This window comes from Equus quagga, chromosome 12 (genome assembly GCF_021613505.1).
Source record: "Equus quagga isolate Etosha38 chromosome 12, UCLA_HA_Equagga_1.0, whole genome shotgun sequence".
Taxonomy (NCBI): domain Eukaryota; kingdom Metazoa; phylum Chordata; class Mammalia; order Perissodactyla; family Equidae; genus Equus; species Equus quagga.
In genome coordinates, this window is record NC_060278.1 from 47,394,165 (window position 1) to 47,418,301 (window position 24,137).

At 39.6% G+C, this 24,137-nt stretch overlaps 1 protein-coding gene across 14 annotated transcripts in view; it reads left to right on the plus strand.

Annotated features, from left to right (window-relative positions):
- ESRRG (estrogen related receptor gamma) overlaps positions 1–24,137 on the plus strand; it is a 599,908-nt gene that overhangs the window by 163,157 nt on the left and 412,614 nt on the right. For 8 of the 14 annotated variants that reach the window (XM_046680123.1, XM_046680136.1, XM_046680131.1 and 5 more), the window contains one exon: positions 16,486–16,574. The exons of 2 other annotated variants lie outside the window; for them this stretch is intronic. The gene's annotated coding sequence lies outside the window, so the exon portion shown is untranslated. Of the gene's footprint in view, positions 1–11,441; positions 11,533–16,485; positions 16,575–24,137 lie in introns of all 14 variants that reach the window. 4 more of the 14 variants (XM_046680125.1, XM_046680138.1, XM_046680137.1 and 1 more) reach the window with 1 other exon arrangement.

Below are 24,137 nucleotides of genomic sequence, written 5' to 3' on the forward strand. Positions count from 1 at the left end.
TTAGTACTCTTAAATTCTGTGCATTTTTTGTAGGCAATAGTTAATTAGTAACCTAATACTTTAATTTAAAAAAGAAAATAGTATCACTCTAACTCCTCTGTGGAGGAGATTGAAGAGGGTAAGGGTGGAAATAGGAGACCAGCTATGATGCCATTGCAGCGGTCCAGGAGAGAGAGATGATGGTCGTGTGGATCAGAATGGTAAGGATAAGTGATGAGAACTGGTCAGACTCTGGATATATTTTGAAGGAAGAACCAAATGGATTGCATGAGTGGTATTAGAGAAAGAAAGAATCAAGAATGTCTCTCAAGTTTTTTGTCTGAGCAACGAGAAGATGGAAAATATTGGGGAAGCGTAGATTTAGTTGAAGGGTGAGAAGAATCAGGAGTCATTTTGGAAATGTTGATTTTGAGGTGCATAGTAGACATCCAAATGAATTGTGCTGAGTAGGAAGATGGATAAATGAGTCTGGAGTTCAGAGGGGACATGTCAGCTAAAGTTATAAACTGGGGATTTGTCAGCATATATGTGGTATTCTAAACTGTGGAGGCTAGCTATGATCACCTAAGGAGTGGGTGTAGAAAATAAAAGAAGAGTGGGCCGGCCCATTGGCACAGCGGTTAAATTTGCACGTTCTGCTTTGGCAGTCCGGGGTTCACCGGTTCGGATCCCGGGTGCGGATACGCCACTGCTTGGCAAAAGCCATGCTGTGATAGGAGTGCCATATATAAAGTGGAGGAAGATGGGCATGGATGTTAGCTCAGGGCCAGTCTTCCTCAGCAAAACGAGGAGGGTTGCCAGCAGTTAGCTCAGGGCTAATCTTCCTCAAAAAAATAAAAATAAAAGAAGAGGTCCAAGGACTTAGCTTCTATAATGATTAAAGGATGGGGAAATGAGGAAAAATCAACAGAGGAGACTGGGCAGAAGTAACCAGTGAAGCAGAGAGCAAAAAGAAAGTGGGATCCCCAAAGCTTAGCAAAGAACATAAGAATCTAACTGATCCTTTTCCACTTCTAGGTTCTTTTTAATCACTTTTATCCGTCACTCAATATTTTTAGCATCATGGTGATATGGTGCTTTTCATAATCTGTCTTCATAATCTTGAACTCTTTATCAACTTTAGGATTGAAAGTATAATTTTAAGGTTATTGCAGAATACCAGGGTTTTGTCTGGCTTTCGTTTTACTTTGTTGTTTTTTTCTATTTTAGTTAAATTTTAGGTTTTGTTTATTCCTTGATTGAAAGCTTTTGAGGGTTAAATGATTGGCACATGAGTGACACAGGAATTGTTCACACCAATCTCTGTTAGCGTCCAAAATTTTATAATTTCTTCTGAAAGACTTGGCTATTTCTATTGTCCGTAACTTGCATTGTGAAGCATGTGACAGGCAAGCTCCTGTGTACACAATGGCTTTATTTCCAGCGCAGCACCACAGGGCAATCTTTTTTGAAGGCATTTTAAGAGATTCAAATTTAAGTTAAAACCAACTCCATATGCTGTTGCCAATGCAAATAGTTCCAATGAGGTGACAATCAGATGAACTGCTATGTTCACACGTGCTGGGGCAGGATCACTATGAGATGTCATAACTTACTCCTCTGCCTGTCAGCTGGCAAGTACCTTAATGGAGGAAACACAGCACATATATTCACATGAATGATACCCATTTGTATAGGATACCCTTGGTATTCGGAGGCATACATTATATATACATATTTAGAACCTGATTAGGTAATCAGAATATTGTTCAACTGGTGGAATGCTCAAGCCATGATCATTCGCTCATTTAATATAACGTCCCTTTATTTACACATGCCTCCATCAACTAATTAGCAACTTTTGAGTACATTATATTTAAAATGGCATAATGCATTCTTCTTGTGTTTCCTTAGAACAGGCCAAGATTCATATGTTAAATTAAGCAGCAAGAAACAGGAATAACAATGGCGTTTCCAGAGCATAGAATGAAGCGACCTCAACTTGGTTTTGCTGGCTTCCAGGCAGAGATAGGGATTTTTTTATTGTTGGGTGTCTTCACAGAGCTTTCTTGAAAATGGCCATATGCAATTTGTAACACTTCTTCAGTGGAGAAGGGCTGTATTGAGGTTTTGTCCAAAAAAATGTTATTATACTGCATTATTACTTGTGGCATTTTTTTTACCCATTCAGTCTTACAATTAAAGAAAAGTAGTGTTGGAACTTGCATTAACAAGTCCATTATCTCATAATTTTAGAGAAATACTCAGAGATGAGATATTACGATGCAACCTTGCTCGTAAGCTAAAAATCCAAGCCAACAACTAATTGATGTTTCGAGATAATTTCTCTTCCCTTCAACAATTAAAAAATAAGGTTGAGCCTGGAGTCTGTAAAGAATCCAAAGTCGGGATCAGTTTTTATTTTGCATAGACTTTTAAATGTTTTTCTTCTTATTAGTCTTATGATTTCTTTTTCCATTGCCTCCCAAATTAGGAAATCATTAATGATGGACCATAGTATTGTTTTTACTATTTACAACTTTTTCCATAAAAAGGGCATGGATTTATTCATTTCTCTAAGCATTTTGAAATAAGACATGAAAGGGTATTGGAGCTACGTTTTATGTTATTTCTAAATAATTTTGACTTTCTTTCTACTTTGCAAGGGGAACCTTGCTGGTACAGCGCTTTGATTTATGACGACATCACGTCCTTTCAGAGACAACATTATTATGTCACTGAACCCGAAGTGGTGAGGTCAAAAGTACACATGAAGTAATTATGGGCCTGGAAGACCAGGCTTCAGTTCAAAGGAGAGCGAGCAGGGCCGAGAGTGAGGCTGAAGAGGCCAGGGCAGAGGGGAAAGAAAAGAAGAAAGAGAAGAAAGCAAACCCTGAAATATGGTCATTGGCCTGAGCGGAAATTTTACCCTCAGCATTTTCCTCCTCTGCTTTGGGAAATGAAAAAAAAAAAAAATTAATGAAGGAAAAAAAAAAGCCAGCCAGCCTTTAAAACTTTACACCATGGCATTACTAAGAAAGGCTTTGGAAAACAGAGGGGTTACATAAATGAGAGCAGGTGCGGTCGTGCAGAGGTAACTATTCAGCATATGTAAGTGCAGTTGGAAAATCATTGTCTTGCAGAGACTACTCGAAATTGGTCCCTAATGGCCTTGGTTTTTGTCATATGGTCTTGATTATAAGGCTAAAATTGCATTGCCATGCCTTTACTGTGAATGAGATGGATGGATAATTATTACGTGCGTTGAATACCTTTCTGCAAGGAGGAAGCAGGACATCCCTGGTCACTGTAGCTACCATTTCGCGTGGCTGTCAGAAAAGCTCTCAGTGGCCAATTCATTACCATATTTATGTGGAGGAGAAATGGAAATGTGCCTCGGTGGTTGGGTGTGCACACTCCCACGTTACGTATACATATGCAGATTGTAGACAAACCCGCGTGGCCCAATGTGAGTGACTGTGACGCAGTGTTCAGAGAAGCAGGAGCATTCATGGAAATGAGGGGTGCAGAAATGAAGCAGTGAGCTCTGCAGAGAATTGAGGACTCTTGGTGGAGTCCCCGTGCTCATTGCGGGCACCAAAACAGTACCAGCAAAGATGTAGGACTCAGGTTGATATGTTGCAGGAAGTTTAAAATGATTGACAATAGGAGGTGCCAAGTAAACAAGAAGTGTTTATGGAAGACCAATGTTTTTAGATACACTAGAAGATAAAAAAAAAGTCTTCCTTACATTAATATGTATTTTTAAAACCAATTTTGCCATTTTGCACAGCTCTCAGGATCCACTCAAAAAGTAGGTATAATGACAGTAACTAAATTTCCAGCTGCTGCTTCTGTGGAGGATAAATTTCATGGCTGTTTATTAGTCACCACCACCACCCCTTCTGGCGAGTACATCAGGGGTGTGTGCCATGGGGAATAAGAACAAACCCAGTGCTTTGTCCCGAGTGAGTAAGAATCAGGATGGCACTGAGGTCCCCAATTATGATCACACAACTCATTCATCGCAGCAATATTTATTATACATCCTGGCCTTGGGGGGCTGTGACTTCGCTTTTCCATGAAACTCTTTGCAAAATATGGGCAATTAGCTATGAGGGCCACTATCTCTTCCACCCTGAGCCTTGAACTTTGAGGCCAGCACTGAGGGGAGAAGCAAATCACAATTCGTGAAGCGCTTATGGAAAGTCTAATGTGAAAGTGGACACAGATTCGAGAGAGCAAGGTTCTGCGTCCAAAATCAGCGTTTGGAAGTTTTCTGATTGTGGGATATAATTTGCCACTCAAAGCTCAAATAGCGTGTGTGCGTTGGAGGGGCTACGCAAGTTGATTGATCAGATAATTAATCAATCATCCCAACTGTTCTGCTGGTGATATTTTGATCACTTTCCTGCAGGTTGTAGGTTGTAAGTTAAGGAGTAGCCAAGACATTAAGGATGAATGTTTCTTTGTAAATGAAAGAAAAAGAGGGAAAAATAAGAGTGTAGGACCAATGTATATATACGAAGAACCAACATATTATGTGGAACCAATGTGTGTACGTGTGTGTGTGTATATATATATTCCTGTGCAAAAATATTCAATAGAAAGTATCAGAAAACCTGTACTAAGTATTTTAGCATATTTAATACAAGTTTTTATTCGCAGATATACATATTGCAATACATGGCTCCATTATACCCATTATCATGCTATACCACATGGTAATTAAATCTGGGATTCTGGGGCAATAAAACATGAGAATTACACTATTTCGGTGCTGTTTTTAGCTTTCCTTTCTATTGAAAGATGCCAAATTAGTAGCATTTTATGATTCCTTATTTAGCTCTTTTAATAAGAAGCAGAAGCTAAAAACAGCCCAACCAAGCAGTTGAGGTCTTATCACAAGCCGGTAAGATCAATAAGCTAAAAAAAGTATGAAAAGTTTTTGAGTGACAGCTTAAAAATGGAAAAATTAAATATATATCACTGCCTTCTGCTCCATTGTGTAACACAGAAAGCCCATTTTGGCAGTACGTTTTTAAGCAGTCAAGGAAGTGATTTGTTAGTATCAGTGGATTTGTGTTTATGTTTCATGCTGTAAACTATGCTTATAGCAATATATCTGTATTAAGGCATTAATACGAGGAGTGCTACCTAAGCTTAACATCACTAATATTGTTCAAAGTGTAGTTTATTACGCTATAAATAGTAACATCAGTATTGACACTTGCTGCGTCGTCTAAGTGCCTGGATAACTTGTCGGATGCTAAATGGCCCTGCTGCTGCTGACAGTTTATATAACATAAATAGTGACCACGAGTGATATGTCATGGCTACTGCTGCTGTTTCTACTCTCCTTTGGTCTGCAGAGAAGGAGTACCGAAGCATCACTAGCTTTTCCTGGTGTTTATTAGAGGGATATGATGAGAGGAAATCATATCTTGATTTTAAACATTCTTATTTCACGTGACCACAAATTTTGTGTCCCAGATAAGAATAAATAGTCATTGTCCATAGTAATGAAAGGATACTTAGCTAATCAGAAATTGAATTGGGTTTAACTTTCTATACCCAAGCTAGGTTTTTACCTTGATACGAAACTGCTTGCCATTTATTCGTTCACTTAACAAGTTTTATTTTTATTTTTTTAAAGTGGTTATTAATTTGATGGTTCTTCTGTTTAGCTTTTTTTTTTCTTTTTTTTGATGATAAATATTGGCCCTGAACTAACATCTGTGAGTAGAGACCAGGGATGCTGCTAAACATCATACAATGCATAGGGCAGCTCCACACACAACAAGGACTTATCCAGCCTAAAATGTCAACAGTGTTGAGATTAAGATGCCTTGCTCTAGACTCTTCCAGAGTTGAAAAGGTGAAGGAGAGAGTAAGTGGCTTAAATATTTTCAGCTTTTTGTGTGTGTGAGGAGGATTGGTCCTGAGCTAACATCTGTGCCAATCTTTCTCTATTTTGTACATGACACACTGCCACAGCTTGGCTTGATGAGCAACGTATAGGTTCACATCCGGGATCCAAACTGCAAACCCTGGGCCACTGAAGCTGAGCACATGAACTTAACCACTATGCCACCGGGCTGGCCCCTTAACAAGTTTTAATTGAGGATTGACTGCTGTCTTAGTCCGTTCGGGCTGCTATAACAAAATAGCATAAACTGGGTGGCTTGTAAACAACAGAAATGTTTTGGCAAGCTGGAGAGTCCAAGATCATGGTGGTAGCAGATTTTATGTCTTGTGAGGTCGGCTTCCTCGATGGCTGTCTTTTCGCTCACATGGCGGAAGGGGCAAGGGAGTTCTCTTAGGCCTCTTTTGAAGGGCACTAATCCCATCAGGAGGGGTCCACCCTCATGACCTGATCACTTCCCAAGGGCCCACCTCCAAATGCCCTCAGTGTTGGACATTGAAATTCACCATATAATTTTGTGGGGGACATAAGCATTCAGTTCATAGCAACTCTATATGGTGGACACTGTTGCCAATGACCAGTATATGTTCTAAATTTGATTTCTTTTGTTGAAAATCAAGACAGTATTTCAATCTGTTTGAATTTCACCAGATGCACTCTCTTTATTAAAGGCTATAAACAATGAAAACGCTCTTTCTTAAAAATTGGCTTCAGGAGGCAAAACGGTCACATAAATCATGAGTATGCTAATTTATCTAGGTGTTCCCAACTTCACTTTGCAAAGGCTAATGGCATGTATTAAATTAAGCTTGGAGTTCCTTACAATTGAAAGAGAATAGTCATATCTTGTAATTCATTCCTTCTTTCATTCAACATACTTTTATGGAGCACCGGCTATGTGCCAGAAACCGTGTGGCTCTCTGGAGAATTAACAATAAATGGAACACATCCTTTATCCTAAAGACACAATCAAATGGTATCCCATTTTGCTGAGGTAATCCAAAGGAGTTATGAAGAAGTTATTTTTCTCCCAACCTAATAAAAGAGAGGAATTCGATGCATGATATGATAATGATCAAACACAATTTTGTGAGTTTGTAATTTATTGCTAGTTTGTTGTAGAATATGAGAGAAGTAAGCTCATTGAAATGCTCAGATAGTCATGTCCTTCTCCTGCCCTTTTCACCTCAGATGTCTTACTTTTTGGAATTGATTGGGTGCTGACAAGAAAGATACCAGTTTGGGTAACCCATAGAGGATAGACAGCTTCTGATGTAAGATATTAACACGAGGTGTGCTAGCTATGCTGAGTGTTATTAATCTTATTTAAAATGAACGTAAGCAAGCGTTGACTGCCATTGTTCAGTTGAGAGAAGGTAAGTCCCAGAGAAGATGGTGAGCTGGGAGAAGGGGCCTTTTCTGATCCAGAAAACAAGAAATACATGTTTATCTTTTCAAAGCCATAAAAGTTTGTGCCTTGATGAAACCTTTCATTCTCTCTTAAAGAACCTTTAATATTATTTCACTTATTTTGTGGTGAATAAACCTGCATCCTTTGCATGTTTGCAGATAGTGGCTATGTGGTTAAAGTACAGGAAATAAAGAATAGGGGGGTCACCTGGAAAGTTCTTTCTCTCCTTTCATCCACATGCAGAACGAGGGAGCTGGATGGAGATGGATGTGGCCGGTCAAAACAGCTCCATTCAAGAAACCAGGAGAAAAAGGAAACATTAAACTCTAGAGCTTCTGGATGGTGAAGGTGTTGGGAAGGCAGAGTGCTCTCTTCTTTTCTAGTTGGTCCATCGACAGCATCCAGAACAGTGTTGTGTCCATGATAGATGCATCCCTCCCCTAAAGTCTATCAGAGTTCCGTAAAGAACTCAAAGCACATTAAACACGTTGTCGTTTCTTGGACCCTAAATAGATCTCTGTAACAGTGCACAAAATGATGGCGGAGTAAAGGCTAGCAGCCCAGGGACCTATGAAATCCAGTGGTTTTTCATTAATTCCTCATCCCCTCCTTTGTTAGTTGAAACATTCTTCTTTGGTCTAAAAATCAGCTAACAACCATATGCAAAAAGCTTATAAACAAGCACCCACTTGAACCATCTGGTCTTGTAACACATACAAGTGATTAAGCTTCAGAGCTATGATTGTTAAATTTTTAAAAACACAACAATCCCAAACACCCCTAAATAGACTCCTTATACAAGTTTATAGGGAAGAAAACGTCTGATGGTTTACATAGTAAATAATATGGAGAGATTAATATGATTTTTAAATTTCTCTACTTCTCTCTCTCCCTTTCTTTCTTTCTTCATCATGAGTGTTATAGAAAGAGAAAGACTTAAGATACAAACATAAGGACTAATAATACATTTATAGTTCCAGTATTTTGAGTCTAAAATGTTAACAACCTAGAATGATTCCTTATCGTCACCTTCTTTATTAATTTTGCCCTTGACATTTTGACATAAAGAGAAACATGCTTGCTGGAATGTATGTGTGTGCATGTGCGACACAAGGGGGTGTCTTAGTTCCTTCTAGAATATCTTAAGCAATTTGGGCTATTTGCAAATAATGAATTCATACTTTTTGTCTATAATGACTGAAGAAAGTCAGGTCAGGGGGAAATTAAACATGTTAAGAGCTCTCATTTTAATTGTATAATATCAATACTGTCTTTATAGTTAATTTCCTTGACAAGTCGTAGGGCATATGGATTGGATTCTTCATATATTTCTAACGTGGAAATGATTCTAAATTGGAACATTTCATTTAGGTGACATCACTAAAGTGAAAAAAAGTCAGCTGCACCCTGTATCCCAAGCATATGGAAATAACACAGCTTTCCAGCTGATGACCGTTGAAATGAACAACACACAGAACCAAAAACTCTCAAGTGAAATAAAAACTCTGAGAAATCAATGTCATAGGAGGTCCTCTGTTTCTATCTTCTCCATCTTGACCAATCCTCATTCCTAAATTTATCATATCAGATGGAGGGAAGAAAGACAATAATTGAAAGAGGAGGAGAAAGAGTGTTTAGTTACAGTAATGGTGACTGGCATATCAAAAAACCCTCAAATATTAAATGGTTCAAACATAATAAAAATTTATTTTTTCTGGCATATAAAGTCCAAGGGGGTATTCCTGATTGGGATGACTCTCTTTCAAGTGGGGATTCGAAGACTGAGTTCCTTCTAACCTCTTGCTGTCTGACTTCAATGGATGGCATTCAAGGTTGCCCATATCATTGGCAAAAGGCTGTGTGGAGGGAAATGGGACTGAATACTGTGTGTGGGAGGGTCTTATGGACCAAGTATGGAGAGGCTTCTATCACTTCTCTTTCTGCGTGGAAGAAAACTCAATCACATGACCATACCTAATTGCAAGGGTGGCTGGGGATTATTATTTAGCTATGTGCCAAGGACCAAGAGGAGAGGAGTTTGGTGAACTGCTGGCTAGTCTCCACCAGAAAGGGAAAAGAGAAGAAAAAGATGGGTGTTGATGCAATACACTCTCTAGTACTTTTTCTTTGCTAAGAAGGAAACAAAATTAAAGCCTTTTTCAGTGGTGTGCTGGTAAACTGTCTCTCTGGGGGTAAAAGAAAAAAAAGCACTTGATATGTAGTGCTTGCCAATTTCCTTGGTGTAAATACTCCCACTGTGTCTGATTGCAAGCTGCCAAGAAGATGTTTTAGCAAGCTGCAACAAGCCACTCTAGCACTGTATTTTACTGATGAATTCTGAGAAAACACATCTGAGGCAGCTTATTGTGGGAAGGAAGTGAGCATGCATTTTCCGCTTCATATTTGACACAAGATTCACTTCAGAATGGAATTATCATCTAAAACACCCTCGATATGATGTATTCATGTCAAGAACAGAAGGGGGAATTCACATCTTTGAGTCAGAGAAAAATAACACCAAGGACATGATGAGTCAAGGCTGCCCATCTGTACTGAATCCTGGGTCACTCTATGGCAAAATTTCAAGCTTCTAGAACAACTTTCCAAGGAGTGTACCAAGAAGTCAGATGTCACTTCTGGAATTTCGTATGACTGTTCCCGTAACTGTTTTCCAAAAAGGGGGAAAGATTTGGAGATGGAATGGATAATGGTGATGAGAGAAGAGAGATGCCAAGGATGATTCCTTTGTGTATGTCTGTAAAATGAGTTGGATGGTGGTATCGTTCCCTGTGAGAGAAGCAAAGAAGTGATCTGAGCCGGTCCATTTTAAGAAAACAACTCTGAAATTCAAATCGATGCTCAGATCTCAAGTGGCTAATTAATTAAGATTGTTATTAACAGACCAATAGCTGTATACCCTTCTGAAATTTCCACTATTGTTTGTCTACTTTCGCTGTCCAAAGAATCAGGCCATGTAACGATCAGTTTGATTCACTCTTACCATTCTGCTTGATCCACGCAGATGTCGCCCTCTTGAATCAGTTCCCTGGTCCACATGGACAATCAAGACATGTGATGCACTAAGCTTCAGCCCAGTGGTTTTTGCTTTGTGTGAGTTTGTTCCAGGTGTTACAGTGTTTCAAGTGCAAAGATGTAACATCCCTTGAACTGATGGTGTAGCCTGAGTCTACATTGTAAAGGCTCGGGGTTTCATATTAGGTGCTTATTTCTTTGTTTAATTCAGAGGGTTACAAAGACATCACTAAGATTCCAGTGGTACTTTTTTGTGCAACACAAGCTAAGGCAGATCAAAACGTAAGAATGAATCAAATCTGTGCTTTATTGGTTCTAGTCAGTTACTGGTTTATTTTAGTCCAGTTGCTATTTTTGGAAAGTACTACAACTGGTAATGACGGATCAGCTATTGAGGTTTCTCCAAGAGTTAATCCATTCACTTAGTAAATAATGAGCTATTCCAGGGAACAGCTCCCCTCCTCTCATATTTTTTAATGATGGTGGAAAGTAAGCTCCTCTGAAACTAACTTTGCTCATGCCGACCTACCCTACTGAACTTTTTCTTCACTATGGTCTGCCAAAAAACAGAACGAACTAGGACTTGGCACACCAGTTTTGATCTGACTAACCATCAGAATCATAATGTCCTGAGTACAAAGCTCACTAATTGAATTTCATTCGCTGGACTTGAAATATAGTGGCCAAGACAGAGAACACTGTCGGCTGTTTTTTATGAGGTCCGGAGTCTAAAGTCATTTTTAAAATGTGAGTGATGCAATTTCTTGTGTCTTTCATTTAAAATGCTACTTGGTAAACAGTGTTTCAGATTAGTGTATTTGTAATTTAAATGAAGACAATACATCAAGCTGAATCTGAAAAGAAAGGAGAAGTTTAGGGAATTATTCATTTCTCTTTCTGTGTGATCTACTGTAGAAAATAATAAATAAATAGGGAAGGAGAGGGGAAAAGAAGGGGCGTGGATTTTAGGAGACAAAATTGAACTATTTCTAAAACAGAGTCAGCCCCAATAGCTAAATCTTTGCTTTCTTCGAGCAGACTAATACATTCTGCCTAATTCATTTTTTATTTTCTCTCGGGGTCTGCTTGCAGATTTGCCTCAACAAAGGAAGCCTCATGTTACATCTTTTAAATAATTGATGGCTCTCAGTCCAAGCCAGCTTGAAGGAAATTCTGAAAATAGGTACTGATTGAGCAAATGCCTTTTTCCTCCCCCTTCTCCCCTTCAGCACTCTCCACTCATCTTTGCTTAAGAAAACCTACTTTCCCCTCCTCCTTTTGTTTCTTCCCCTCTTTGACTGGTAGAGGATAATGATGTCATTTGGATCTAAGCTTTACTCCCCACTTGGTGTCCCTCGTTTATTTCATATCATTTTGTATATTTTATTAAAGACAGGGGGAGCTGTTAATTATAAGCTGACTGATGTAATGCAGAGCTCTTAATTAATCATCAGAAATGTTATGTCATAATCAGCACCAGAGATGGTTTGTTGGGACTGTAAAACATTGGGCTTAGAGCTTGTCCCTCTAAATTTGGAATGTGCTATCTCCAAGGGTCAAATTACCCTAGGAGCTGGGTCAGCTGTGGCCTTGCCCACCTCCAGCTGTTCTGGCAGATTCAAAGAGTGTGAGCTGATCTGTGTTTTCCCCCAAGAGAGAGAAAGGCCATCTCCATCTTACCTCACTGTTGGGGTCATTAGTGATCATCTACGACTTGGAAAAGCCATTACTGCTTTCAGGCAGCTGTGGATGGTAGAACATTAGACTGGTCCACGTGAACCTGGCTTCTAGGCATGACTTGTAAGTCACTTTGCCTTCCAGGGGCTCCCTTTCCTCACTGGTGAAATGAGGGCTTTGGAGTGGATCATCTGCAAGAACTCTGTCAGTGATCACGTTCTTGAATCCTCTAGAGAAGGGAATAATAAGCTAAGGGGAAGTTGCTCTCCATTTGATTTTGGGTACATTAATCGTATTCCCAGTTGGCGTGAATACACCATGTGCTCCCCCGTTGTTAACCTTCCTCTTTCTTCCCATTGTTTTTCTTTTCTCTCAGTCTTTCACTTATTTCCTCTTTTCTGCTATGTGTCCCTTCCTTGCCCTTCCTGACTTGCCGTGTTTCCAGCGTTAAAGTAGAAAGAAGATGATTGGCAATGTGTTAGAAGGAAGCATCTTGACCGACTTAAGGAACAAATCACTTATTTTTAAAATATTAAAATATATTCTGTCTTCCCTTACAGAAAAGCTTTGTCCTTCAGAAACTGCATCAGAAGGCAGCCAATATTATTGAATTGGGGAAGATTAACAGTAGAGTGGCAAATTTTGAAAGATCTAAATCTGGAATTCTCAGTTTGAGCTCGGTTTAACTAGGGGAAAGCCTTATATTGTGTCTATCACTGAAAAAGCTGTATCTAAATTGATGTATTATTGTGCCCTCTCAAAACTGTATCAGTCTCTGACCCACTCTTCCTTTAAAGAGACATATGTTGGTTATAGTGTTCCATTTTTCTCCCTTACTAGAGCAAGCTTGAGGTAGGGAGGGCTAAAGTCATCTTTATCCCAAATCTGCCCAGTAACCAGTGACTCGTGTGTATATCCCATGCTTGCCCAGGATAATCTTTCCTGATTGGCTTTATTGAAATCCTAAAAAAGATCTTCAAATAATCAAACCTATATAGACCCACGAGACCAACATATGACAGGGAATCTAGAAAGCTGAGGAATTTCTTCTGTTTATCTTTTACTATCTGACTGCATACTAAAGTTATATTCAAAAGGATCATAGGAACTTTTTGTGTTTCCCATTTTAAAATCTTCTGCTGTCCATTTACTTTTTGAGAGTATGTGATGCACACGTTTTCTTAATCTATATGTAAGTAGGTTCCAGGTAAATCCTCCTAGTAAGGTGCCCTCCTAAGGTTTTGGAATCAAATTGTGCTTTCTCCAAATATACCTGTGTTGTTAGTAGTCGGATTCCTCTGTGATGCCCCTATGTTTCAGGAACATTATGCACTAAATGGCTTCTCTTTTTATTGGAATATCCATTCTTCATTCCAGTTTAGAAGCCGAAGAACAGATTTTTCTCTCTCTGAAAGTAGAGAGATAATTCTTCGAAGGAGATGACTACAACAATCCAGAGGTGGCTGCTGGTGGGGAGAGGGGTGGTATAAGTCCTATTGCTTTAGGGTCAATGACTTTGTGAGTGAAAAGATACTGATAATTTAGTTCTTTGTATTTGCTCTAAAAATGTTCTCTAGGATAAGGAAGGGAATCAGATGCTTCCTCTCGCAATGCTACATGGTTGGGTGGCACCATTCACACTACAATCTGTGTGAAAGAGGCCCTCTGGAGGTGTGCAATGCAAAATCCATGCGAATGTATCTGGTGTTTCTTAATCTTGGAATTAATTTCCTTGTTGTCAGTTCATATATCCAATCTTAATAATTAATTGAGTCTAGGCAATTTCCTAATTCACAAAACAGTAGTGTCCGAGTCTACATTTTGAAATTGGTTGTTTGTAATTCAGAATATTTGCAGACAGGGAAAAAAACGGGATAAATAATAATGAGTTTCTAGGTTACCCACAAAAGTCTTCTCAATCATACTGTAACTGAACTTCTAAAGGTTTATAGCAGTCTTGTTTTCTGTTCTCCAGTAAATTATCTGCACTATCGAATAAGAAAGCTTCCAGTTGGGTTGATTGTCACCATTTAGAACAGAATTAATCTGGGAAAATGTATGTTGCATTCTATAGTAAGAGGAGATCACCGAGGTCACAGGAACAATTTCCACGTACCCTTCCAGTGCCCCATTGTCTTCCCTCGCTCCCAAACCCTGAGTGGGACAGAGCATGAAATGAATGAGAGCTGTGTGTGGTAAGAATATGCAGAAACTGGAGTTGGGGGAGAGCAGTCGAAGAGCTAGGTTCTAATTCATCCTTCACTCCTACTTCCCAAGAACTCCCAAACAGCAAGATCCCAATTGCCCATGGGACAATTAGTTCCTGTATCTTTGGGCCAGGAACACTTCACATTCTTCTGTAAGGAATTGTAGAAGCACTAGGCATCCATCTTTTCTCTCCTCGCAACTCCTAAAGGTCTTGTGCATGAGTGAAAGGGAGGTTAGTGACTAAGGTAGTAATTGCTCCTCCCTGAGACAGTGAGAGCAGAATCCCACTGCCCGCTGACCTGGGCTGCCCCAGTGTTTATGGACAGTCCAGGTAAGATGATCCTGCATTGAATGGCTCAGCTCCGAGATAAGGTCTGTGTGTGCGATCAAAAGAGAACTCCTTCCAGAAACTATTCTTACAATGTGAATGTCATTTTGAATTTTTATTTATTTCAGAGATGGGCTTTGACAAGTTATATATTTCAAATGTTAACTTGAAATCACAACCATGTTGTTCATGACCGTTGGTAATATTACAGGACAGCAACTTATTATCTGATGAAATCAGTACCCGAAGGATTTTTGTTCCTTCAAATCCTTCTTTGGTACTTCTTGAGTCCTAAGCTTTCTTTAAAAAAATAAAAAATAGTAACAATCTTAATAAGTTCCCCTCAGGCTTCTTACCCTGTGGTATCAGTTGGGTGGGTTGTCTCCTAATGTTTCTTCATACTTAAACAAATTACAGCTTTTTAACAGGCCTCCTATGGTTACAGTCCTTGGAAGTAAGTAGGGTTGAATTTTCACATTCGAATCATCTTGCCTTCTTTCTCACTCATGAATGTATTGGAAATATCTTCCTATTTTTATTTGCAAAACACCTTCTTTTCTTGATTCTAGACTCTTTCCAATTCCGATTTATACTGGAAGCCCCGTTGGTCTCTGGGCTCAGTGGGTCTTCAGCTCTCACTCTAAAATTCTCCCTCTGTTTTCCAGTACTCAAGTAGTTTCTCTTCAACCTGAAAGCAAATGATCAAAGTTTGATTCCAATTGTTTTTTGTAGTCTTGGGATATTAAGGTGAGGTTGGAATTGAAACCCCAATCTTGTTTAATTGTCAAGCATTTTACTTTTAACTTCATTCTTTAAAGAAAAGGGGAAGAGCTGTGGGCTTGAAGGGGGTCTTTAGTGAATACAATTTAGGGCCCCTTTGAGCATCTTTTAGTCACAATACAGGCATCACTTTGAAGTGTCCACTCCCCAAAGTTTACGGTTACCACATTCATGCCTCAAGGAGTGTGAAGGAAGATGGCCTGGTGCCACCTGATTAATGAGTTTTCTTATGTCTTTTACATAATAAAGTGCACCAAAGTGTGCACCAAATACATTATTAGGGGCATTTCAGTTGACCCTTGGTCACGACCTTCTTTTCTTTTGCCTTCTCCCTTCCACTGGGGTGCAAATCCAGGACAGAATTCCCCTGGACATCCAAGGAATCACTCTGTTGTTTTGAACAGTTTTCTCTGGTATAAAGGTAAAGATATGAGAGGTCTTTAGTTAAATCATGTGGAATTGCCATTTTTGTCCATCAAGACTGGAAGACTATTGGCAGTTTCATGAGGTTCAACCTAATAGTTTCACCTGATAAACCTTCTACCTAAAACAACGTGTTGAAGGGCATATTTAGCAATAGCCCACTGTGGGGTGGTTTAAAACAGAAGCTTCAAGTTTTTCCAATCAAGAAACTTGTGCTTCTCTGCCTATGCCCTTTTCTTTCCTCAGGACCAGAGAAATAAGACACAAACCCCTCATATTCAGAGAAACGCGTATATTTGGAGATTAATGTGAAACAAGTCGAAAGTTTCTTGATCCCTGTGATAGAAGAATTTTGTGTTTCCTGAAAGTTATAAAGGAGTGTTATAATGGAAAGTGCTTTGAAACCTTAACTGGAGCATTCTCTATAAATAAGAAAGGAGCAGAAGATTAAGAAATCTGATAAAGCTGAGGAGGAAGAAAATGTAAAATAAGAAATGAGGACTGTATGTTAGTTTGAGTGTTAATACAGCCCTGAGTATATATATAGGAAAAATCAAAGACTCGCTGAAGGCAGAAGGTACTAAGTCAGAGCTATTAATGTGCGCTTAACTCTATTGCCTGGAAGATTTTATTAAATGCAGCGGCCAAGGAAATTGACCTTACTTTTTTTTTTTTTCCTTTTTTGGGTCGGATCCTTGCTCACGTCACATAAATGAATAGAGCTGACAATTTACTTGTTCATCAATGAAACAACATTAAACTATGAAGATGTAAAGAAAAAACCCTACGCTAACGTTGCAGTTTGAAAGGTAAGCTGTTCCCCTACAAGATTAGGAGATAGGAGTGTTCCTTGACAGCCTACATAACGTAATGCCACATGGTACACGTTGGAGGGTGAAGAGGCCTCTTGACATCTCTGACTATCACTGTGGGCCTGGCGTGCATTTCACCAGCAACGTACATGAAGTGGCTCTCATGGTTTCCTCGTTCTGTTTTTTAAAAGGCAGAGATACCATTTTTCATGCTTTTAAAGTGTTTTATTTTATGTGATATTCTGACAAATTGGACTTTACTGACTGTGTGTTGCTGTGATCACGTGATTCCCTTTGAAAGATTTTGCCCTTCTTTCCGTCGCTTCACTCTATGGACCATTCAGCCGTGGGTGTGAGGGAAAACACTATTTCTTATTTCTTGTCTTTGGTGATGCACAAGAAGTAAAATATTATTTTTCTATATGTCTTGTCCTGTGCTTAAGATAGGAAGCCTTCTCTTCCTAACTCGACCTTCTGTGAACTTACTAAAAGTGCTCGGGATGCTGTCAGCTACCAGTTGAACACCCAGGTCTTCCCAAGTGTGTCTAGATGTGAAGTCTCCTTCAGTTCACTTTTTGAAGGAAGAACATGTAATGCGTACTTTTCTTGGCTACCATCAATTGCTCAATTGGTCTCCAAGACTGAGGTGCTTCCCTTGCATCCATGGACCCCATTGTAATGACTGTCATCTAAGGATCAGAGTGTGGAGGGGTTCTTTCAGTGGAGAGGGTCTGTGCTTCTGTCTAACTCTCAGATGGGTTCACAATTCAGGAAAGGCGATAAACCACTGCTCTAAATGGTTAGCTCCTCCAAGGCAGAGTCAGTGTTTCGTTTGTTACCCCCAGTACTGCTGCAGTGCCTGGCACAGAGTAGGTGCACAGGAAACCTATACACACTTGCTGCCAATGATGCCTCTCCGTCCTGCTTCGTACTGAACCCTCTGGAATAAGTCAGATTTTCTGAACAGCATTCAGCAGATTCCTGCTTCGATGTGGAAAATGGCACTTTAGAAGTTGAATTACCTTTTTCATGGCACCCGAGTTGCTTAATTTGCAAATTGAGACTAATTTAGGCAACAGGAGAATATGTTTCCATGTGTGATGTGGATTGAAATGAGTTTGATGTTCTCTCTGTTCCTTCAGCTCAAATGATCCTAGAATGGCGTTCTGGCCAAAAATCATTCAGTTACGTGATTCTGGGATATCCTCTGTTGTTTTGTGTAATGTTGGTTTAGTTTTAATTATTGGCGATGCTTAAATCTGTGCTTCTTAAAGCTACAAGTGTGCCCTGCTTTAAGAAAACTGGAATATGTTTCAAATTCGTGCTTATTCAATGCCTTTGGGTGAAGGGGCAATTATTTGCACTCTCAAAATAGCTTGGCTTCATAAAATAATTTATCATAAGATTCCTTTAAATAACCAGCTCTCTTGGAGCATTTAAAATATGATGTGATTTGAAAAATCAATGTTCACTCAACTTTTCAAGAACACATCTGCTTTGTAATGCGAGGCCGGTGAAGGGGGAGAAACCAAGCCACAAGAACTGACACTCTTAAGTGAACTAAATTCATTTTAATTTAGGAAAGAATTTGCTTTTCTTGAGTTTCCCAGGGAAAACACCTTCACCTTTATCGCCTCCAAAGTCCATAAGAAAATAAAGGCAGGCCAATTTGAGTTGGGAAAAGATAAATCTATATCTTTGGTGGGTGGCGTTCTGCATTATGCATGTGCTTAAAAGTGAGGTTTGCTTTGATCTTGACTATTAAAAGTTTATTTTTAAACTCAGACTGGGCAGGAATCCAGAGATGCTTTCTCCCTGCAGCACATCCTGGTTTCAGGTCCCCAGCCTAGCGGAATGCAGCTAAGCAGCAGGAAGTAGTTGAAAACTGGAGACTTGATTGGTGCTGAGGGGTTTTTTTTTTCCTCCTTCTTCCCTTCCATTTTTGAAATTCAAATTGAATGCAATTTTCAGCTCATTTGAGCCAGAATATACTGTTGCTGAGCTTCAGTGGCTCTTAAATTCAAACTCACAGGAGAAAACAGATATCATCTGTCACAGTGGGTGGGATCTTATTCAAGGGAGGCAGAGCTCTAGTAACTAATTCAAACCTTTCTGACTAATCGACTAATCATTCACCAGCAAACTTATCAACTAATCAATGAAAGCTTTAAGACACTCATCTTATGGGCTCCGGGAGCAGTTTCTCTCTCGTTTTTAAAAAACTAACCGTTCGAGTCTATTTTTGTATTGTTGGCATTTGAATACCTTTTTTGCAAACTGAGACAGAATATCATGGCAATCTTTCTTCTGCCCTTCCTGACTATTTTTATAGTTTCCATCTTTAATGTCTTTGTCAATGCTGTTTATTTATGACTGAGAATTAGCAGAAAGCTTGCTGCTGGCTAAGTGGGGCCAACGTTTGGAGTTTTTTCTTCACTAAACAGGCAGCCTGAAAAATATTCTTCTTTCTTGGAGCAAATATAAGTACCAATTAAAAGAGGAAGACCCACTCATACTGTCCTTGAGTTTGCAAATGTGTCTTATCTACAGGGTGGCTGTTTCAAGATGTCTTGAGAACGCATCTCTTTCTGGGAAGCTTCTCTACTGGGTATGTTCCCGGGGAACGCAAATGGCTTTGAACAATTGGTCATCTGAAATTCCTCCTCTGATTTCAGGAAGGATGTGACGGGACACGCCGGCACACTGGTTGTGAAATGTAGGTTTTGTGCTTTACCACGGGCGCTTTGACTTTTAGTGTAAGCCAAAATTTCCATGGGAACATGGAGGCCATTAGCTTTTTCTTGCTTTTATTTTTTCTTTTTTGTCGAGGTCTTCGAGAGACAAGTTAATTATGATGTTATTTCAAAGTAAGTAGGAGTAAAATAATTTGATCCCTAAATGCGATCATTTCTAGTGAAATTAGTTCATAGCATCACACTTGGGGTTTAAAAATGTTTTGCAGTACGTGTACGATTAGGCCATATATATTTATACCTACCTCTGTGTGTGTGTGTGTGTGTGTGTGTGTGTGTACACATCCTCAAGGTCTCCAAGAATGTGACAGCAGGAATTTCTAAACAGTCATATTCGTGTTAATAAAGGCAACAACCACTTTTTCCTCTTGTGATAATGTGCTCATGTGTTGGGTTCCTGATAAAAGACATTTATTTCATTTCCTCTGTATGAAAGAATACTGTGACTTGTTAACCCTTTTTCTCATTATTATACCTCATCTGACTACCAGGACTATATTGTTGTTTCTTTGATGTAGCTATAAGAGACCAATAACTTACCTTGACAAGGAATCCAAATTTTTAGCTAATTACAAAATTAGTTAATAAAATTTTAGTTTTTCTACTAAAATATCTGCTCTCTTCACTATACAAGTAATTACTGAGTGTTTACTATGTGCCAGACATTCATTGTTCTAAGATTTCTAACAGATAAAACAGCGATTTTCTTACCTAAGCGAGGTAGACATTGGAGATGAAATATCAGCGTCCGTTGGCTGGGAGAGGGTGAAGCTTGAAAAGGCCCCTGGGTTCTGAAATGATTCCCAAATACGCAGTCCCCCTCCTTTTCCTCAGTTGATGAAAACTAGTATAAAACAAATATGATCTAATATCGAGGTGGGAGAAAGGATGATACACGAAATAAGCAGTGAACAGGATCATAAAATATGCATACTGAGGTGCTCAGTGTATTGTATTCCTAAATGCCTACAGCATGGGTAAGGGGAGGACCAGTCGGGTGCTTACACTGTAGGATAGGCAAGCAGGGGTCAGTGGAGGGAAGCAAGAAGGACCAGGTCAGGAGGAAGCCAGAGTTGGAGTCAGGGAGGATGTTCGAGAGAAGGCCCTCAGTGGTGTGCTGGAATCTGCTCATACCGAGAGAGCCAATGACTAAATTTCTGGGAATTTTGTGAGCCAGCTTTTACAAAATATCGTTAAAAATTAAATTATATAAACTTACAATAAATGAATGATATTGAAAAGAAAAGTAATAAATACCCAAAACATCACTTTCTAATTATTTTTTCCCCATATATGGCTATCATCTATGCTTTTGAGTTATGTCTGTTGTGTCTGGATGGTGGAAATACTATCTAAGAGTGAGCTTCTGCACATTTCTCCCCAACTCTGTGTAGCAGGACGTCCTGTTGTAGCTTGAAATAAGCCGTGGGGGGAGGATTTATACCACAGAAATTGGCAAATGCTAAAAATTGGGGCTTTTTTTCATTGGAGAGCCAGTTATTAAAATTTGCCGAACACCGAGGTTGGGGTGGGCGTGGGATTAAAGAACTGGAAAGTGTGAGCGGAAAAATGTCAGAAGATGGAGTTACGTAAGGAGAATGGTTTCATCTCAGTGAGGAGCAGGCCATTAAGTCAGGCAGTTTACAGTTGACTTGGAAATCCTTGGGAGCCGCTGACTATTTCTAATACATTTTTATTATTATAGTAATATATGTTCACTGTAGAAAATTTGGAAAATAGCATAAGAGCTTACACTTCTGTAACACTTTCTCTGTGCCCCACACCTTGTAAGTGCCTGAAATATAAGAAATCATTTAGGGGCAGACCTGGTGGTGCAGTGATTAAGTTTGCGTATTCCACTTCGGTAGCCCAGGGTTCGCATGTTCAGATCCCGGATGCGGACCTACACACCACTCACAAAGCCATGCTGTGGCAGGCATCCCACATATAAAGCAGAGGAAGATGGGCATGGATGTTAGCTCAGGGCCAGTCTTCCTCAGCAAAAAGAGGAGGATTAGAGGCAGATGTTAGCTCAGAGCTAATCTTCCTCAAAAAAAAAAAAGAAAAAAAATCATTTAATCCTTGAAACAGATGCATCGAGTAGTTGCTATTATCCCATTTTGAAGATGGGGAAGTTGAGGTACTGAGAAGTTAAGAAGTTTGGCCAAGTAGAGCAGCGCCACATTGGAGTTCACTCTGTTATACTGTTGCTCAATGAAGACAATGACAACTAGTTGTCACCTCACCCCTGGAGCACCTCTGAGAAACTGTACTAATCGTGGGGTTGTTTAGGAGGGAAAAGGGTACTTCTGGTTGTAGACAATTAGGATGCAAGATGTGGGGAGTCTAAGTGACCAGGCTGCCAAAGCAAATGAGCCTGGAGAAGGAGTACAAGCCCAAGTGAGACAGTCCCCACATGTCGTCATGAGAAAAGGTTGATCATCACAGGGATTAAGCAGAGAGGGAAGAGTGTTAAGCAAAACTAAGCTTTAGGAAGAAAAACAAGAAAGTGAATCAGTGAGTGAAAGAATGAGCCTGTGGAAGAGGAAGAAAAAGAGAGAAGCATACAGAACAGTGTCCTGGAGATGAGGAAGGAGAGATGGGGGGAGTTCTTGCTAAGGAACAACGCCAAGGGCTTCAGGGAGATTTTATAATGGTGACCACACAACTTGTCATCCAAACTGAATCACCTTGTGTGTGAAAGGGGGCAGCACTATTAATAATTAGGCAGGAGGCAGACTTGACCAGCAGACAGTGATGTACGGTCGCACTCGGCTCTCAGATGGATGAAACAGGCAGATTTCTAAGAGCTCACGGTGGTTTGCAAAGGATTTCTCTTTAACCGACACTTACTGAGTGTTTACCATGAGGCATGCTAAGTGTTGAGCATAAAGATATATATGGCAAAGTTAAAAAATATTTTGTAGGGGCGGGCCTGGTGGCGTAGTGGTTAAGTTCGTGTGCTCTGCTTTGGTGGCCCGGGGTTTTCGGATTTGGATCCTGCAGATGGACCTACACACTGCTCATCAGCTGTGCTGTGGTGGCATCCCACATACAAAATAGAGGAAGATTGGCACAGATGGTAGTTAGCTCAAGGACAATCTTCCTCAAGCAAAAATAGGAAAAATTGGCAACAGATGTTAGCTAAGGGCCAACCTTCTTCACCAAAAAAAAAAAAAATATATATATATATATGTGTGTGTGTGTGTGTGTGTGTGTATATATATATGTGTGTATATATATATATTTGTAGGGGGAAAGAAAACAGAGAAAATTGGTATAAGAAGCATTATCATCCTTTGCCATGCACACCTAGAGGTAGTCACTATTGACACTTTATTAATAGCTTTTTCTACATATTTCAGTGTTTACAAAGATAGCTAACTAGTTTCATTTTCAACTAAAAGATGCAACCATGCCAGATATAGGTCTGCAATTTAGTTGTTAACATATATACATCTTCTCACATGGGTACGTATTTAGTACCCCTTTCAATGAATATGTTCTCTGATTGATACACATTTAGCCTTTTTACCCCTTTTTTTTTTTTTGCTATTTCCAATAGTGCTATATAAATTTTTGTATTCTCATGTCCTATTATTTCTGTGGGATAGATATCTAGATAGTGGGATTGCTGAGCCGGAGTGTATCTACATTTTCAATTTTATAAGAAACTGTTGGTGGATCATCAAAAAATTGTATAAATTAACACTTCCACCAACATTGTATGAATGTCCATTTCATAGTCAGCCGTGGTTATATCAGACTTTCAAATTTTTTGCCAACTTATTTTTGGGAAGGGGTATCTTATAGTTATCTCAATTTGCATTTTAAAAATTATTAATGAAGCTGAGCACCTTTTTTAGTGAATTTGCACTTTCGTATTCTCTTGCCCATTTTTTCTATTGTTAAAACTTCTTACATACTAAGAATATTAACCCCTTGTCTATTCAATGTGTTACAAAAATCTTTCCGTGTTTTATTTTACCTTTCCATTTTGCTGATGATTATCTTTCATCAAGGGGAAGTAGTCAAGTATGTTTATTTTGAGTTTTTGTGACTTTCCATTTTCCTGTCTTGCTTAGATTGAATCCTTCTCCCCCAAAAGAAAGTAATGTTTATTTTATTTGGTTTGCATATTTTTTTGCATAATTCCTATTTGTGTGTGTGAGGAAGATTGGCCCTGCGCTAACATCTGTTAGCCTGTCTTCCTCATTTTGCTTGAGGAAGAGTGGCCCTGAGCTAACATCTGTGCCAATCCTCCTCTACTTTGTATGTGGGACGCCAACGCAGCATGGCTTGATGAACAGTGTGTAGGTCCATGCCCAGGATCCGAACCTGCAAACCCCAGAACACCAAAGCAAAGTGTGCAAATTTAACCACTACATCACTGGCCTGACTGGGCCCATCATGTAATTCTTGATTCCCCATAGCTCATACACGAGTTGGGAAGACAGCTGCAGAAAGCAGGTATTTCCACATCATTGGGTTAGTGCTCTGAGGGAGGCCCCAAGTACCATGAGAGCCCAGAGGAGGGCCCTTCATCATTTGGGTAGAGGGGGTTGAGGGGGTGGCTGGGCTTCCCAAGGGGTTGATATCTCAGCTGAACCTTAAGGCTGGGGAAGCAGAGGTGTGGAGGGTTTCCAGCTGAGAGAAATGGCAGGTCAAAGAGACTTGGAAACTTTGAAAAGGCAGAAATTTTCACAAAACAGAGCAAGAGAGAGACCATGTGGTTTCTCAGGTTGGGTCAAGGGAAAGCATTTTAATATGAGGGGAGAACTAGTTTTCTGAATTTTTCAAAATTTCC